Source organism: Ochotona princeps, chromosome 14, assembly GCF_030435755.1.
Source record: "Ochotona princeps isolate mOchPri1 chromosome 14, mOchPri1.hap1, whole genome shotgun sequence".
NCBI classification, from domain to species: Eukaryota; Metazoa; Chordata; class Mammalia; order Lagomorpha; family Ochotonidae; genus Ochotona; species Ochotona princeps.
The window spans coordinates 55,871,392-55,883,351 of NC_080845.1; positions in this window are offsets into that span (position 1 = coordinate 55,871,392).

An 11,960-nucleotide genomic window follows, 5' to 3' on the forward strand; every position below is an offset into this window, starting at 1 on the left:
CTAGAAGTGAGCCCCAAATTATCTACTTTTTTAGAGGCCTTTTTAGTTAGAAGTATTTCATTTATCATGCAGAACAAGAATAAGATGACCAAAGCACTCCAACTTCACATTTGTTTGTGACAGCGTTATTGACAAAGCTGAGATTTTTATCTGTGGAACTAGCTTAGCTTGTATCATCCTCAAAGTCTGGCAGTTCCCAGCATGAGCAGTTGGTACGAGCAGTGGTCTCTATAAGCATTTTGATTATGTGAATCTTGTCCGCCCGTGCAAGATTGTTCTGAAGAGTTCTTCGGATGTGTACACCAACCCTCCAAAGTAGAGGGAAGTCAGCTCTGGGTCCTGGCTTTGCTCCTAGGTAACTTGATGTGGGAAGTATCACCACATCTTTACAGAACAGCTGTTTTAGTCATCCTTCTGCAAGATGTGATAATCCATCCAAGACTTAGAGTGAATGAAACTGTGGCTTTTTGCTTTGATGACACTAAGGGTAACATTCAGAGTGCCTGTTGTGTTAGGACAGTGCTCTGTGTGCCTTGTGTACACATGCCTGTTCAGTCCTCGCAGCAACCCTGCTAGAGATTACTACCTCTAAAGAAACAGAAAACAACCAAAGGCCACACAGCTAAGAAACATTAGAAAAACCAGTGATCACTATTCAAGGCAAGCAAGAAAACAGTTGGCAAAACTACTCCTGGGGATGTTTCAAAGTTGTCACCCTCCTCCCAGATTCCACAGCACCTGACCAGGCAGCATAATGTGGCACATCACTCTGGTCCTCTGGCAGCGTTCCTGAAGGCCCCACCCCATGCAGCCTTGGTGGGATGCAGATAAGTTCAACCACTGGGAACTTTGCTGTCATTGAAAGGAGACAACCCAAACAGAACTGTGTTGGAATAGAAAGGACAGGGCAATTGGTGAAGATGCATGGATTGATGAGGGAGAAAAATGCCAAATACCACCTTTTGTGTGATATCTAAGTCTAGAGGCTCCATGTGTTGGGAAACCACAATTGGGTGGAGTCAGAATGTGAATGTTCCCTTCTGAGGGAGATAGCCAGGTGAAGCATGCCTTTTAGCCTGTGTGTACCTGTCTGGGATGCACTGGAGGGCTGGTGCAGGTGGCTGTGTGTACCCCTGCCATGATCTCTAAGGAGGGGTGATACCTGATCTACAGGTAGCGTCTGTTGAGTGGGACCTGAGTAGGCATAAGTATCACACACAGCCAGCTTCGTGTCTAAAGAACAGAAGTTCTGCCTCGCATGTTCAAATGTCAACTTGACAGGAACAGTGAAGCTTAACACACTCGGGAAAGTGGAAAGTTGTTTCTGAACTTGTATCATGTTACAGATCCACTGAGGAGGACAAAACAAGAGGTTGTGTTCATTTCTTTAGTGTAGGAATGTTTCTTTGCTGTGTCCCTAGCCTGTGTGAGTATTTATAAAGGACAGCTGTGCCACCCAGAAGTGCAAGTCGCCACAGGGTTCGCAAGTGATGGTTTTCAGCTGTATCCTCTCCACTGAGCCACAGTCTCCAGCAGGTCACACAGAAGCTTTGGCTTGTTGTCCCAGCTTGGAGAGCCTGAGATCTGGTTTATTGTAGATTCTTCCAAATAATTGGACAGAGAGTGCCGTTGCCATGGCTCTACTTTCCTAACGGGATTAGTGTGCACCAGGTGGAGGATTGAATGTCCGTGTAATTTAAATGGCCAATATTGCTGTCACAGCGTGTGAGTTCATAGCAGCACCCTAGGGCTGTGGAAAATGATGCAGCTCTGGAATTTAGTTTGTTCTCATCCCACAATGTATGTTTATAGCCAGGAGTGAGGCAGAAAGAAAGGTGAATGCCTAGAAATTGTCATTGCTTTGAGTGAAAAAAAATTTTTCCTAAAACTTTAGAATGCAGCTCGTTTTACTCTGAAGTGCTAGAAGGAGAAGCCTAAGGGCCTGGCATGATAACTCAGTGATTAAATCTCCACCTTTAAAGCACCAGCATTCCATATGGGCACCAGCTCATGTCCTAGCTGATTCACTTCCAGCTCCCTGCTTGTGGCCTGGAAAAAAAACGGTGGAGGGTGGCCCAAAGCCCTTGGGACCCTGAACCTGTGTGGGAGACCTGGAAGAAGCTCCTGGCTCATGCCTTCAGATCTGCTTGGAAATGATGGTAACCATGTTTGAGCTGTGTGGATTTTGAATTGTGTGCACATTTGGAGGATATCAGACACAAAGCTCAGCTTCAAGTCACAACCCAATAATAGGGAGGCTGGCCCATCTGGCTCAGTTACATTTCTTCCACTTAGTGTTTGAGACCCTAAAGGACCTGCCCTTGGAGGTCATCAGGTCCCCTCAGCTCATTCCAATGAACAAAATCCAGGAGAGGTTAAGGGACCTGTCTGAAGTCGCCCAGCTCTCTGCCTGTGCCCCACGCAGATACCCAGCCCCTATCAAACCCTTTCTGTCATGTGCCGGCTCTTGGATCATCCTTTTAAGCTGAGCAGAGTTACTGTCATTTCAGACTCATTCTGTATTCTGTTGACAATTACATTGCCCTTCATGCATTTATAGCTTTGAACTTTATGGCTCTGGGAAGCGCCTTAAAATATAACTGCAAATGCTCCCCCAACCCAAAGTGCACTCCCTTCAACTAAGCATGAGGCTTTTAAGCAGTGGCATAGCAGGGCAGCAAGATGACGGCTCGAGTGAAATGAGTCGTCTGAGCAAGCGGGCTTTGGTAATGGACTTCCCAGTGACAGCGGTTGTCTGATCGGAGATCTGTGATTCTGCGTGTGCATTTTGTATTTTGAAAGGCACAAAGGATCAGGTCACTGCCTGAACACTTAAGACTGCTTTGCAGAGTTGCAGTGAAGGACCTCACCTTTGATATGTTTTCGCTCCAAAGCTTTATGTTTGATGTAGGTCCTTTGTTTAGAAATTGTTAGTAAGTCTATCAAGTAAAATAATTAAAAATTCTTTCCCATTTCTTAAGTGATTTCATTGATTTTTTTTTAAAAAAATGATATATTTATTTACTTATTTTATTGAAAAGGCAGATTTACAAAGAGAAAAGATACAGAGAGAAAGATATTCTGTCGACTGGTTCACTCCCCAAATGGCCACTAGAGCAGGAGCTGAGCCAATCAGAAGCCAAGAGCTTCTTCAGGGTTTCCCACGCAGGGTGCCAAGGCATTGGGCCATCCTTGACTGCTTTCCCAGGCCACAAGCAGGGAGCTGGATGGGAAGTGGAGCAGCTGAGACATTAACTAGTGCCCGTATGAGATCCCAGTGCTTGCGAGAGATGCATTAGTCAATTGAGTCATTGTGCTGGACCTGATTTGATTATTCCTTTCAGGGAGTAGAAATGCCTGTTACTGTTAGATTGGAGAATAGGTCTGCACAGTAGTGGGCAGCTAGTAATGTGGAGAATTCACTTTTCAAGCCTTCATGGGGTGCTGATGTGAACGGCAGCAAGTGGAGAACAGGCGTGGGAAAGGAAGCAAGACACCGCCTTACCTTCCAGGACCCTGGAGTCCTGTGGAAGCAAGAGTTGATATTCATCAACAACAGTAATGCAGGGCAGAGCCGGGTAATCTGGGAGAAGGGACGAAGAGCCAAGCACACTGGGGAAGGACTGATGGTGACACAGATCTGGGGAGTGTTGTGGGATGTGGGAGACTGAGCTAACTCTGAGGATACCGGCAATTGGAGTGAGTTAAGAAGGGGGCTGGCAGGTATGGAGTTGGAGGCAGGGAGGCGTGCTAGGGGAGGACGTCCTGGCAGAGGGCACAGGTGAGCAGAAGGTGGGCCATGGTGTGAGCCGGAAGCAGTTTCCATTCACGAAGAGACTTGGGAGCTGTGCTCTGGAATTTGAGGAGCCGTGAATGGGTCCCAAGCAAGTGGTGATGGCATTGGATCTGGCTTTCAGGAAGGTTAAGAGTGGGTTGGAGGGCTGTAGTACTCCAAGCACCCTATTTTGGTGATGAATTTGTATCTGATCCGACTCTGATCATAAACTCATGAAGGGCTCTGAGAGATGGGATCTACCCGCTCCCTGTGCCTGAGACCTTTGCAGGCTTCGTCCTAGCAGCCTTGGAAGAAAATGGGCCCTCTTAATCACTGGACAACCTAATGGGTCAGCTTCCACAGCTTCACTGTTAAGCTGTTCTTCTGTGATGAGCCTTGGGTCTGATGCCTGATGCATGTAATTTAACCCATATAATAGGGTCTGGGCCAGTGGCATATCATGCTAATCCTCCCCCTGCAATGCCAGTATCCCATATGGGCTACTGGCTTGAGTCCTGCTCCACTTTCAATCTAGCTTCCTGCTTATGACCTGGGAAGGCAGTGAAGAGCAACCCAACTCCTTGGGCCCCTGCACCCATGAGCGAGACCTGGAAAGAAGCTGCTGGCTTTATATCAGCTCAGCTCCAGCCACTGCAGTCATTTGGGGAGTGAACCAGCAGATGGAAGACTCCTTTCTCTGTCTCTCCTTCTTTTTCTGTAAAAATCTGCTTTTCCAGTAAAAGTAAGTACATCTTTTCTGAAACCCCACACACCAATTCAAAGCTGGCACTGTTTGTTGTTGTTGTTGTTGTTTGCTGTTTTGCAGTGTAGAAACTCAGGCACAAAAATCCAGTATCTTGTCCAGGGTCACAGAGCTGGTTCAGGGTGAGTAGTGGAAGGGGGGCTTGGAGCTGATCAGAGTCACGGAGCTGGTTCAGCGATGGCGAGTGGGACGGGGACTCGGGGCTGATGAAACCTGTGCACAGGTTCTTTACATCCACATGCCAGATCCAGGCCTGGGTGGTTCAGCTGAGTCTTGCTAGCTGGATCCATGTCGGCTTTGTCTGCAAGCCAACTCCTAGTCATTCGCATTTGCTGCTTGGGCAAGGGAAGAGGGCAGAACACAGATCCAGCATGTCTGTTCAGGTGAATCAGTCCTGCAGGTTTTTTTTTTTTTTTTTACGATTTATTCATTTTATTACAGCCAGATACACAGAGAGGAGGAGAGACAGAGAGGAAGATCTTCCGTCCGATGATTCACTCCCCAAGTGAGCCGCAACGGGCTGATGTGCACTGATCCAAAGCCAGGAACCTGGAACCTCTTCCAGGTCTCCCACACGGGTGCAGGGTCCCAATGCATTGGGCCGTCCTCAACTGCTTTCCCAGGCCACAAGCAGGGAGCTGGATGGGAAGTGGAGCTGCCGGGATTAGAACCGGCGCCCATATGGGATCCCGGGGCTTTCAAGGCGAGGACTTTAGCCGCTAGGCCACGCCGCCGGGCCCAGTCCTGCAGGTTTTTGAAAGCTTCCCTGTTAGTCTGGAAGAGTCTTAGTGGAAAATACCAGGAGGCCTCCTATCTCTGTCATGAAGCAGTTGGGACCAACCTCCTGTGTGGAAACATGGGTCAGGCTAGGTTTGTCTATTTTTTTTGTACCCTGCACAAATGAAAGGTGTTTTTGTCAAGGTAAATGAGGATGACGAACACAAGCCATTGTACAAAAAAAAAAAAAAAAAAAAAAATGTGGTGATGATTTTGGAATGCGGTATTAGGCATGGCAGTGTGGATGCTTTCTGCTGATAATTGGAACATGGCAGGTTGCTTTGAGGAACTTCTTGACGCAAGAAAGGGAGGAGCTTTGGTTCTTATGGGTCACTTGACAACTGTTTTAATTGCATCTCAACACCTCAGTGAAAGAAGTTTAGAGAACTCATTCTTTATTTTCTTTGTGAATGATAAAGATTCAGAGAAAATGGCCAAAAATGTATAGGAAGGTTTGTGTGCCCTTTGTGCACTTACTTCTATGGGGATACATCATATTGCTAAATGACAGTATCCATGGTGAGCATGGTCTAGTGGATACCATGCTTGCGCCCCCTGTTGGAGTGCCCGGGTTTTGAGTCCAGTTTGGCTCCTAACATCACGTTTCTGCTGGTGCACAGCTTGGGAGGCACCCCCATCCTGCCACCCCGACGGGAAGCCTGGAATGCATTCCCAGCTCCCAGCTCAGGCCGTGGCTCAGCCCCAGCTGTGCGCATTTGGGGAGTGAACCAGCAGATAGGAAATCTTTACCTTTCTGTCACAAGGATGAATTTTAAAAGCATTTATTAGAAATAAGTCTCTAAAAACCAGTGTATATGGAGAAAATCAGTGTACATGAAGAATAAAGGAATGCTTTTTTAAAAACAATACAGTATTACAATAAAAATGTATTCAGATTTTGCCAGTTTCCTTGTGTGTGTGTGGTGTGTTTCATGCAGTGTTACCATGTGTGGTGCTGTGTAACACAAGCTACAGAACTGTCCCACCACAAGAAGAATCAGACGGGGTAATTTCTAAACCCGGAAGGACCTAGAGGAATGGACTGGAAAGCAGCAACACAGTTTCGGCAATTGGAATGCAGGTGAAGAAGCAGTTAGCGGGTTGGTAAACAGACTGAGCAAGGCAAATCCAAAGGCAGCCCTGGGGAGAATGACTCCAGCTGCTGAGAAGCAGCTCCTCTCTGACCCACACAGCACTGGGACCTCTGTGAAGAGAGCTTGCAACAGGCAGAATGGGTACAAATCAGGTAGGAGCAGTCTCTCCCACTGCCTGAGTCGTGAGCCTCTGCCCGCCCTTCATTACCTCTGATACAGTTGGATGTTCACACCTGCTCTCTCCTCCTTATAGCCATCTCTGCTTCTCCCTGCACTGAGTGAGTCTTTTCCGTGGGACTGACATTAAATCTGTTTATTCTAGAGGCAAAGAAAAGCAGATAGCTCCCAAATGCTGGTTCAATCCCTGAGTACTCAAAATTCCAGGAGTAGGGCAGGCTGAAGCCGGAAGCCTGGAACTCAAGCCACATCGCCCCCATGAGTGGTAGAATCCAATAACCTGAGCCATCAGTGCTACCTCCTGTGGATCCTACCCAGGGAACCTGGAGTTGGGAGCCAAAGGCAGGAACTCCAGCGACTCTATGATAGGGTGTAGGCAGCCACTAGGCCATGGCTGCTCCCAGGTGACATACCCAAGGCTAGTTTTGGATGAGGTGAGTAAAGGATTTCAATGCGCCTGTGCAGAGGCTGGCTGTGCTCCATCTCTGGTGATGCAGCACTTATTGTTAATGTCCTGGTGGCCCTCCGCAGCCAAGGCCCAGAACAGACACCTCTACTCCCACGAAGCTGCCCCAGATCTGCACTGCAGCCTGCAGCCAAGGCTAGCTATGGAACAGCCAGAAGCAGAGGCAGCAAGGCAACTAGCTCAGGCTGGATCAGTAGAGCCATCTCACCTACAGAGGTGAGCTTGTGTATGGTTTGGTATACAGCATACTTCAGGTAGTAGTTGACTGATACCCCACTCTGATAGGGGACTGGGCACCTACCTCATTGTAGTTGAAGTTGGGTGATATGTCACATGTTCTAAGCAGAACTTTGGCTTTTATTATTATATTAAACATTTTTTTTATTAGAAAAGTCAGATTTATGAAGAGAAGGAGTGACAGAGAATAAGATCTTCCATCCAATGGTTCACTCACCAAATGGCCACAGTGATCAGAGCTGAACTGAACCAAAGAGAGGATCCAGGAGCTTCTTCCATGTCTCCCACACAGGTGCAGGGCTCCAAGACTTTGGGCCATCCTTGACAGCTTCCCCAGGTCACAGACAGGGAGCTAGATGGGAAGTGGAGCAGCCAGGACATGAACTGACGCCCATATGGGTTGGTAACACTTGGAGGATTATTCAATTGAGCCATTGCACCCTCCATTGAAATTCTTTTTTTTTGTTTTTTTGTTTTTTTAAGATTTAGTTTTATTTGAGAAGCAGAATTACAGAGAAGGGAACACAGGAGGAGAGGTCCTACATCTGCTGATTTACCCCTGCAATGGCCACAATAGCTGAAACAGGGCCCATCCAAAGCCAGGAACTTCTTCCAGACCTCCCACATGGGTGCAGGGGCCCAAGAAGCTGAGCCATGCTCAGCTGCTTTCCCAGGCCATGTGCAGGAAGCTGGATCAGAGGTGGAGCAGCAGGGACATAAACCAATGTCCATGTGGGATGTTGTCACCACAGGCAGAAACTTGGCCTCCTTTGCCATGGCCTCAGCGCATATTATTATTTTTTACTAATCTCACATTAAACTTTGCTCATTATTCCTTGGACCTGGAACTCTAGCAGCTTTCCTAGTGGGACTGGGAAAGAAAACAGTGGATTAATGAACATGAGCTGAATAGGTAGGCCTGATCATATATTGATTAGGTAGGGCTGATGAGCCCTTGCATGCAGTATCTGAAGTGGGTGAGAGACTAAGAGGAAGAAGGGATGGAGGATGATAGAGTTATATTCTAAGGGCTTCTTAGATGAGGTTGTCATTTTGTTTTGTTGATTTGTTTCCAGCCATGGTCACCATCTGGCTCTCCCTTGGGAAATCTGAGGGAAACACAGCTGGAAGACTTGACTTCTGGTCCCCTCCAGCTGGGGCAGCACCTGCTGGGCCTCATGCTGATCCATTGAGTGTGGGTGTCCACACTGGGTTTGTAAGTGTGTGCTGAGTTTGGCCCCCTAGGAGCAGTATGTGTGTGTGTGTTTGTGCACACAAGTGTGTGTTTTGGGGGTGGAGGCTCTGTTTACTTCTGCTTTACCTAGTCTGGATTCCTTGGGCACCTGTCAGGTCCTGGACTGTTGAAGGACTATCCCCCCAAAACGCCAGATGACCAAATGTCTAAGGACCCCGAAACTCAAATGTTCTTGGCAGACTGAGAATTTTGCAGAAGGCAGACTTTCTGCTGAGATTGCGGGCCACCTTGTTGACAAAGCGTGCCTGGAGAGGTATGAGGCATCATATCTTCCTCTTCCTTTAGTGATGGTGGCTGGAGCTGAACCAATCCGAAGTCAGGAGCCAGGAGCTTTTTCTGGGTCTTCCAAGTGGGTGCAGGATCCCAAAGCTTTGGGCCATCCTCGACTGCTTTCCCAGGCCACAAGCAGGGAGCTGGATGGGAAGAAGTCCACCGGGATTAGAACCAGCGCCCATATGGGATCCCAGCGCGTGCAAGGCGAGGACTTTAGCCACTATGCTATCACACAGGGCCTGTTCTGTGTCACTTTTAGCAGCAAAGATGATGTGGGGGCTGTCTGGGTGTGGGCAGGCTGGAGTCACTGGTTCTGAGTCTGCCATTTACAGAACCAATGACCGTGAATGAAACCTCCCAGTGGCTTGGTTTCCTCGCTTCTAAAACCAGTGGGAGGAGCTGTGCTCGGGGTGCTGCTGGTGACCCCCACATCCCCTGCCACGGACCCGGGCTTGAGGCTCTGGCTCTGCCTCTAGTTTCCATTGCCTTCTCCTGTCCAGCCTGTGAGGCAGTTGATGATGGCTGCAGTGCCGGCTCGGCTCTCTGGCACCTTCGTGGGAGGCATGGCTTGAGCTCCAGGCTCTTGGTCTGGGCTATTGCAGGTATGTGGGAATGAGCCAGCAGATGGGGAGTTACTCTCGGTCTCTGCATTTCCAATAAGTGAGAATAAAGTCAAGAAAAGATGTAAAGCCCCGTGCAGTGTGTGGACAGAAGACAGCTGCAATCTCTGGCTGTTGTTCCCATCCACAGGTGGTGCCTAATTCTGTTCCTGTAGAATTTGGGTTGGCCTGACGTTCTGGAGCCACACAGCATGCTTAGAGCTCCTTGGGGGCCTTACAGCACCTAGGCGAGTATCTGAGGATGTCCCTCAGCCTGCTTGGGCACACCTGTCTCCAGCCCAGGCAGAACATTCAGCCCTCTTCCCCTGGCCCAGGCTCTAGCTCTATGCACCTGCCATGGGAGGAGCCAGTGTGAACTGGGAGACCCTTGAGTACAAATGGTGCAGATGTGAAAGTGGCTAAAGCAGAGTTCAGCAAGCCCACCAGACTGCAATCCAACATAATTAGTGTTGGAAATCACCAAGCCCCTTGGGGCTTTGCTATGCAGCAAAGGTCAGCTGTTTTGTGGGGGCATTTACCTGGATGTGCTTAGGTGGCTGTTGTGACATAACAGGCATTGATCCTCCACAAGGCAGTGATGACCTGTTCTATGTCAGGAACCCAAGACCTTGGGGATCTGGCAGCAGAGCCTTAGCAAGACATGAGGGCATGGAGTGATGCGTCCATCAAGTGGTCCCCATCAGTGACAGAGGTCATGGGCTTTTCCCTGAAGCAGGCAGTACTCTTGGGAAGGACCAGAACTTGTCTTAAGGAAAGGGCAGCTTGGAACTGGCATGAAGGCTCAGTTGGGTAAATCCTCACCTCGCAAGTGCCAACATCCCATATGGGCACTGGTTCATGTTCTGGCTGACCCACTTCCCATCCAGCTCCCTGCTTGTGGCCTGGGAGAGCATTGGAGGATGGCCCAGTGACTTGGGACCTTGCACCTGCATGGCTGACCTGGCAGGAGCTCATGGCTCCTGACTTCTGGATCCTGGCTTCAGATCAGATCAGCTCTGTTGCTGTCATTTGAGAGGTGAACCAGTAGATGGAAGATTTTTATGTCAGTCTTTCTCTCAGTAAATCTGATCTGTCCAATTAAGAAAAATCTTAATTTTTTTTTCAAAAAAGGGCATCTTTTTAACACCAGCAGCAAGAGACCAGTGAAGGGAGTTAACACTGCTGGGTGAGAGAGGAGAGAGGACAGGAGAAGTGACCATGGCTGCCTCTGCAGGGAAACCAACAACCACAGAGCCTCAGGTCTGCTGACTCTGGGGCTTTGCCACAAGGGGTGGAGAGAGGGAGGGTAAGGTGAAGATACAAGGCAGCTACATGGGCACTGTCGCTGACCAGCTCAGCAGCCTTCCTTCCCTTCCTCCCTGGCTTTGTGTGTGGGGTGGGGAGGTAGGAAGATGCCCATGGATTTAAGGCAAGGGGGATCTCCTAGTTGCAATGAGTAGCAGCATCACGACAGGGTCAGGGTCAGGGTCAAAAACACAAGCCTACAGTTCATTGAGTGTAACTTCTGGGGAATTGCCAAGGAGTTTGCATTCTCATGCCCTGTACCCATTCCTTCTTTTTTTTTAGGATTTATTTATTTTTATTGGAAAGTCAGATATACAGAGAGGAGGAGAGATAGACAGGAAGATCTTCCATCCGTTGATTCACTCCCCAAGTGACCGCAATGGCCAGTGCTGTGCTGATCCGGAGCCAGGAGCTAGGAACTTCCTCCAGGTCTCCCATGCGAGTGCAGGATCACAAAGCATTGGGCTGTCCTCAACTGTTTTCCCAGGCCACAAGCAGGGAGCTGGATGGGAAGTGGAGCTGCTGGGATTAGAACCGGCGTCCATATGGGATCCCGGCACGTTCAAGGTGAGGATTTTAGCTGTTAGGCCATGTTGCTGGGCCCCCCATCCCTTCTTTAGGTCTGCACTGGGACCAGGGCATCTGCTTTGCTCCCCAGATCACTACCTGAGGCTGATGCTGCTGGTCTGGGCTCAGCACATCAGGACAGCAAGCGTCCCAGGGAAGATGCCTGGCAGACCGGCACAAGGGTGGTTGGAGATTCTGCCAGGGGCCCAGCTGGCTGTGCCTCTGATCATCACTGCTGGGACAAATAAGAGCCTTGTGTGAGCAGACAAGACTGTCTGCTTGAGGGACACATCTGTGTCAGCCTGAGGCCCGGGCTGTGTAAGTGGCTATGGCTCCCAGGCATGTTTTAGCCATCAAGACTCGGTTGTTATGATACACAATGTTTATTTTTTCTTTGCAAAAAGAAGCAAGCTGTGTGCCCCAACTGATGGCAGCTCCCAATATTCCATTTGTTTATGGAGAGACAGACTGCATGGCACAATTTCAATCAAATGACAAAATGTGGGCTGGCATGCCTAGAGAGATGGAAACAGCCTGTGCTCTTACAGGGAAGCTTGCGGACTGCACACCCCACCAACGCCTCAGTGTCCCCTGATACTCCCCCCTCCCCAGGCCCCTGGAACCTGTGCTGGTCCCACTGACTTCCTCTGGGCTGGCATGGTGTGTCCCCGC